The sequence below is a fragment of the Fukomys damarensis genome, unplaced genomic scaffold (assembly GCF_012274545.1).
Source record: "Fukomys damarensis isolate Sample0158 unplaced genomic scaffold, DMR_v1.0_HiC HiC_scaffold_38, whole genome shotgun sequence".
NCBI classification, from domain to species: domain Eukaryota; kingdom Metazoa; phylum Chordata; class Mammalia; order Rodentia; family Bathyergidae; genus Fukomys; species Fukomys damarensis.
The window spans coordinates 4,521,786-4,528,958 of NW_022900950.1; positions in this window are offsets into that span (position 1 = coordinate 4,521,786).

Here is a 7,173-nt window from a genome sequence, read left to right on the forward strand (position 1 = left end):
GTCCAAATTCAGAGCTTAAAGAAATGTGTCTGAGAGTATTCTGATGAACTTCCCTTGACATTTAAAATCTGCTAGACACTACACTATTCCCCAGAGGTGCTCTGCCATTGGGGCTAAAATCTAATTTGGCTGTCACAAAATGTGGAATAAATTTGGAGATTCGGAGAGTAGAGATCTTTAACTCTCTAGTTAGCAATAATATTGTCTACAAATAGCAATCATCCTTTCTCAAGCATATGGAATAGGGCCCTGGAGGAAATCCATGTAAGTCTTGAAAGGAAATAAATGTAACTAGTCCAATACTATTAGAAGGTAACACAGTGTCTGTGTAGAGAAGTGAGAAAGCAGCAACACAGCAGCATGAACTGCAGTAACAGCAAAGTCTCCAATTTCTTGGGGATATTAGAGCGGATAAAACCTTACTTATGTTTGTGATGGAGAGGAAATTTGTTTGGCAACATCATCAATGGGATATATGGCTCCTGGAAATGGAAACAAAAGAGAACAATCAGCATTTGGCCCAGAAATGTACCACATAACACGGTGGACCCACTTACGAAAAGCCAAAGTATTATTGACATGCACTGAATACTTGGCACAGACCTTGAAGGCTTAGGAAACATAGAACACTAAAAGTTGAGTAACACTCAAAGTTTCAAACTTCAGAAAAGTACTAATATTACCGTAACTATTATGAATGAATGAGTCTTAACCAATGAGTTCTCCAGAATTGTGATTATCTTCTTACTTTTGATATACCTCTTATATATTCTCCTCATTAATTCAGCTTTTGCAATTTCTTCTCAGAGAGAAAAATATAAAAATGCAGGTAAAACATATCTGAAAGTTGTACAATATCAAATTTGATGTCTGTAAAGTTATACAACATCAACCTACTTTTACTAAGTAAAACTTCTGTGATTGAGTAGAATATATCTAAGAAGATTAACAGCTTGTGAAATCCTCATTTGTGAGAACTGTCACCATGTTCTTTCTAGCCAGAATAGAAGATATTAGTAAGGAAAGACCATTTGAAGCCTTACTAGTTTTTGCTACAATGAAGAGTGAATTTTGAGCACTTGGGTAGATCTCCATAAGTACATGACAAAATGAATGTGATTGAATGGATAGAATTAGAATTCAGAACAAGTCAGTTTAACAATCTTCATCTATATTTAAACTATGAGTAATAGATCAACCTCTTAGCTACGTGCTGAGGATTAAAATATGAGAGAGGATTTCTACATTTAATAAAGCTAATTTTTCACTCTCTACCAGGAAAAGTAGATACAGAAAAAAAAATTTTCCAAAAACAGTGAAACCTATATTTCAGAAAGAGATATTGCATACTGAAAGTAGTCTGTGTGAGGCATGATGGAGTTACAAAAAGCTTTAGGGAGCAGATATGCACTATGATGAAAGGATAGTAATTACACAGTAGAGAATAGAGTGAGACCATTTTGGATGGAGGGAAAAGTCTATGGAGAAACAAATGAGCAAAAGAGGAATGGGTGTTCCAGAAACCCCAAATAAATCAGTGTGGTTTTAATTTCAGTGAAGTTATATCTATAAATTAGACATTATGGTGAAGAGAGAGAAAGGAGCAGGTACTGGAGGGTCTTCTGTGCTAGGACAAAGAATTTGACTGTGGATCATTCTCAATGGGAAGCTACTGAGAACACAAATGTTTTGACCCAAGTAAATCATGGAGAATATCACAAAGTGCTGTAGGAAGTGCAAGGTCAAACAGTACTCTGAAGAAGAAAAAGTTCTATTTACCTCATATATTGAAAATAGTGTTTAATCTAGATCTGAACTCAAAGCCAAGGTTTTATTTGGTCATCCTCAATGAAAATTAGAAACTAACATTTATTCTTTTAGCTCTTAAAATTCCCTACTTCTGTTCAAATGTTCAAATATACAAAAGGAAATAATGGTCACTTAGAACTCTATACTTGCAACTTAGCTCAGTAGCCTCTGGAATGTGGGACTGGATTTCTGTCTGCATAGATTAGCAACATTTTCTGAAAACTGGCAGATAAACCCACCAGGTAAAGACGTGTAGATGCTGAACTTTGATAAATGAAACTGATTAAACAATCTCTCCAAAAATATGCTAAAATAATTAGATATTAATTCCTTTCACTGATTTCTGGTTTGAGCATTTACTTTACCACTCAAGGCAATTACTGTGGGAGTTCATCTTTTCAATGTCATATATGCTCTGTAGACAATTTCTCTCTTGTTGCACCTCTATGCTTTGAACTGTTTTATCATTTCAGTGCAGATACAGGGCTATAAACAACCCTAGAGGTCTTCTGTCAAGAGTTTGAAACCACTGTGACAATCAGAGAGAATGAGGAAAGGATACAAAAGGCTCATTGAAAGGATTAGAAGACAAAGTCTACCACAAAATGTTAAGTACTTTGAACAGACAGGAGGAACTTCAGACAACTTAGAAATGTATTGCTGGAAAATCAAAAGTGCTTTTCAGACAATATCCAAAGAGAAGCTGCCACTAAAGCACTGGCAGTTATTTTCTTTACTTTAATAGAAATGTGGTAGGGTTCTTTCTTTTTTTTTGTACTAACATAATGCCACATTAAAAACATTAGTCACACGTTATGGAGGCATTTGTGGATAAAATATAGAGAAATTATTCTAATTTATGTACACATTTATAGCTAAAAACAAAGAAGTGTTAAGTTACTACAGAAGCACAATTCAGAGCTGCATTACTTAAATTTGCATTACAATTTTCAATAAACATGAATTTTTGCATAGGAAAAGACTTTCAATCAGTAGCATTTATATTTTATTTTTGTATATTTGTCTGAGAAATAGCATAATAAACTAAGATCTTAAAATTTCTATGAATAATAATTCAAGTTTGTGTTCTGTAGCAGAATAATAATAATCATGTCAGTGACAACAAGAACAACAAGAAGAATTTGAGAAGATCTGGCAATAAATTTACTACAATAAGCTTGTTGTATTTAGGAAAAAATAGTTCTGTGATTCAGGGAGTCCCATTTTTGGTGAAGTACTGAATAATTGGAAAAAGTAGATAACATTATCTTTTCTAACTTACAGAAATATGTATATATTTTAAGCTGCAGATTTGTGTATATGACTTCTTTAGAATGTGTTCATACAGTCAGTTATAAAATGGAAAACAATCCTATCTAAGATTTTTATCTTTTCATAGTTTTTAAAAGTTGTATTTATCTATAGCAATAAGAATTTTTTTTTAGTATTATTTGTGGGCTTTTACAGTTCATGATTATATATGATGAACTTTAGGATAATTTCCCTTAGAAAAATGCTCATGTATACATTATTTTACGATTTAAAAGAAATAATAAGACCTCCTAAAGTCTATCCATGGAGACCAAGTCAATAAATTTTGAATTTACAAAATTTTCTTTATGGATTTGAACATTCCTCATTAGTCTGTTTCTTTTAGGTCAATTTTAGACACTTCTTAGAAAATAATATTATCAAAATTATACAAGGCTGGGTTGTGCAAGGCTCTGTAATTCAAGATGAAATGTTTGGATTTTATTTTTAATACAACATGGAAAAGCATTGGGAGGTTCTAAGCCAAGAGATCAAATGATGAAGGAGAAAACTATCATTTTGAAAAGATCACTCTGGCTTCAGATGGAAAAAGGCTAGAAAAGAGTACATGTTAAGGAAGAGGGGAAAGTCAAAAGCCTGATCTCATCTTTGTCAAGTGAAAAAAGTGATAATGCCTTATTCCAAATCACAGTCGGAGGAAATAAAAAGTGATATAATTGATATGTGATCATAAGTAGTTGAAAAAATTATTGATGCACTAAAAAATAGGGGCAAGGAAAAATCCTACAGTAATAGTTTGGACAAATGTATACATTTGTTAAAAATTAAAATGAGAAAATGGAGACTAGGAGATTAAATTTACATGTCTCTCATATATTCAAGTTGAGATGTTAAGTAGGTGGTTTAAAAACCAGTATCATATCTTTAAAAGGCTCAGGAATAAATTCATCAATTGGGAATAATTATATTGTTGATATAAAAAGGAACAAAACTTTTCATAGAAGATTTAAATATTAAAACTATACCTCATAATTTTGTGTAATTTTCATTCAATTTTATACGATAATTTTCTGTGCTAATAAATACAGCCACACAATGCAGTTTTAATGATTTTCTAATATTCAATATGTTGAATGTATAAAATGCTATGTCAATCTTTTTCTTTCAAAAAATACAGAGAATGTATATTTTAAATTATTATAGCCAAGATTTTGCAAATAAAATGTTAAACTGTTGAAAGCTTGGTTAATTTTAATTTTAATTTAATTTTAAATGTATTCATATTTTGTATTATTCTTCTAAATTAAAGCTAATAAAGAGACAAATAGACTAATAATATTTGGGATAGAATATTTACATACTTCCTTATTGTGCTTAATTTCCCCCAGCTATGTGAAGAATTCAAAATCTCTCATTCTGTTTTCTAGATGGCCAAATAATCTTAATTCAAGGCCAAGAAGAATATTCATAATAATTGTGGCTTTGAAACAATTGAGCAGGTCTCATGTTCAGAGTAGTACATATGACTTCTGGTGTGCTTGGTTGATATGGAGACAAAATAATGAATATATTTCATTCAAAGTGGCTTTATATCATTTTATTTTCTAATCCTTAGTGATTTATTCATGTAATTCAATTTCATACTCTCTGAACTTCTATATTCTTTTTTATTTTTGGTACCAGGGATTGAACTCTGGACCTTGCTCTTGCCAACAGGCAGTCGAACCACTGAACTAAATCGCCAGCTCAGCTTATATACTCTTTATATTCATTATATATTTTCTTACACTACATTAAAAGTATACTTTTTAATTAATTTAAACATATTTACAGTAACTTTTTAGGTGATATTTTCCAATTCAGTTTCTAGAACGTGGAAGTCTCTTCTTTAAAACAAGTGAGATTCTCCCCACAACCCCGGCAACATTTGTTATTCCTTGATTTCTTGATAGCAGCCATTCTTTGTGGGGTGAGGTGGAATCTCAGTGTTGTTTTCATCTGCATCTCTCGAATGACCAGTGATGTGGAACATTTTTTCATATATTTACTTGCTGCTTTTACTTCTTTGTCTGAGAAATGTCTGTTCATTTCAGATGCCCATTTTTGAATCAGGTCTTTATATTTGAGGAGGGCTGATTGTTGTGAGTTCTTTGTATATTCTAGATAATAGTCCTTTGTCTGAGGAACAGCTAGTAAAATTTTTTTCCCACATTGTAGGTTGTCTCTTAGTTCTGTTGATGGTTTCTTTAGCAGTACAGAAGCTTTTTAAGAAGATGAGATCCCAGTTGTTGATTCTATCTGCTAGTTCCCATTCTACTGATGATTTGTTCATAAAGTCATTTCCTATGCCAGTGTCTTCCAGAGTTCTGCCTAACTTACCTTCCAGCAAGTTTAATGTTCCTATTTTAATATTTAGATCTTTAATCCATTTGGATTTTAATTTAGTGCATGGTGAAAGATAAAGGTACAGTTTTAATCTTTGGCAGGTTGAGATACAGTTTTTCCAACACCATTTATTAAAGAGGCTATGTTTCCTCCACTGAGGATGGTCAGCTCCTTTGTCAAAGATGATGTAGCTGAGTACATCTGGATTTGTTTTTGTGTCTTCCAATCTGTTCCACGGATCCTTCTTCATTGTTGGTGGGAGTGCAGACTGGTGGAACCACTATGGAAATCAATATGGAGATACCTCAAAGAGCTGGGATTAGAGGTTCCATTTGACCCAGCCATCCTTCTGCTGGGTATATTTCCAAAATAATTAAAAGACTCGTATCACAGAGATATATGCGCACCTATGTTTATAGTGGCACAGTTTGTAATAGCTAAAACTTGGAAACAGCCCATTTGCCATCAGTTGGAAACTGGATAAAGAAGATGTGGTTTTTCTATAAAATGGAATATTACTCAGCCATAAAGAATGAGAAATTAGATTCATTCATAGGAAAATGGATACATATTGAACATAAACTCCTAAGTGAAATAAATAAGTCACACATGTGTAAATACCGAATAGTTTATCTGGTGTGAAAAACTATAATAGTACATAAGATCCTAATGATATAATGGTAATGTGAAATAGGAAGAAAGGGACTAAAGGTGTAGCGAAAGTGGGAAGGGTAGGGGAAGGTAATAAGGGAAAAGAAAAAAAATATGAGAAAATGAAAAATTGGAAATGAAGTGTTTGTAAAGGGGAAGGAAAGGAGGGGGTGAAGGGAGGGCAGGGACAAGGGGAAAAAATGAGACCCAAGACCTGTCATGTAAAGGTACAAGATCCCAATAATGAATGTAACTGCACTGTATACCTAAAATGTATCAATAAACTCATGAGGAAAAAAAACGTGAGATAAAATGATCTTTATTGAAGAGTTTAGATTTCAAAATATTTAAAAATATGAAAGAAACTGCATTATATACCAACGTATGATAATCTGAGAATAAAAATATAATTTATTCAGCTTCTCTAATGCCTACAAAATTTTATCTGCTGTGCTTGCTTTGGCAGCACATATATTAAAACTTTATCTAGTAATTAAAAATATATTAGTTATCAGACATAAATCTACTTTTGGTAGAAAGAATCATGGTTCCTTAAAGATGTTCACATCTTAATCTCCAAAGCCTGTGAAAATGCCAGGTTACATGGCAAAGCAACTTTGAAGATGTGATGTAGTTAAAAATGTTGAAAGGTGGAGATTACTCTGGATTATCTGGGAAAGTTCTGTATAATCACAAGGGTCCTTGTAATAGACGAGTCAGATAGGAGAGCTAGGGAAGAAGATGTGAAGATGGAAGCAGAAGGATGGGGCACTAACCCCCTAGCCAGTGATTGCAACTAACCCATTAAGTGACTATTGCAGAGAACTTCTAGGAGGTGCAGATGGGGGGAAATGGACACTCTGGTGCCAAGCCTGGCTCTTGGTCCAGTGAGATTGATTTGGACTTTTGATATCCAAGACTATAAGAGATTAAATCTATGTTGTTTAGGTCACTAAATCTATGGTGTTTTGTAATAGTACAGTAGTATTAAAAGGGTATTACCATACTGCCTCCATATGCCATAAATTGAGAATATATATATATATATATATATAT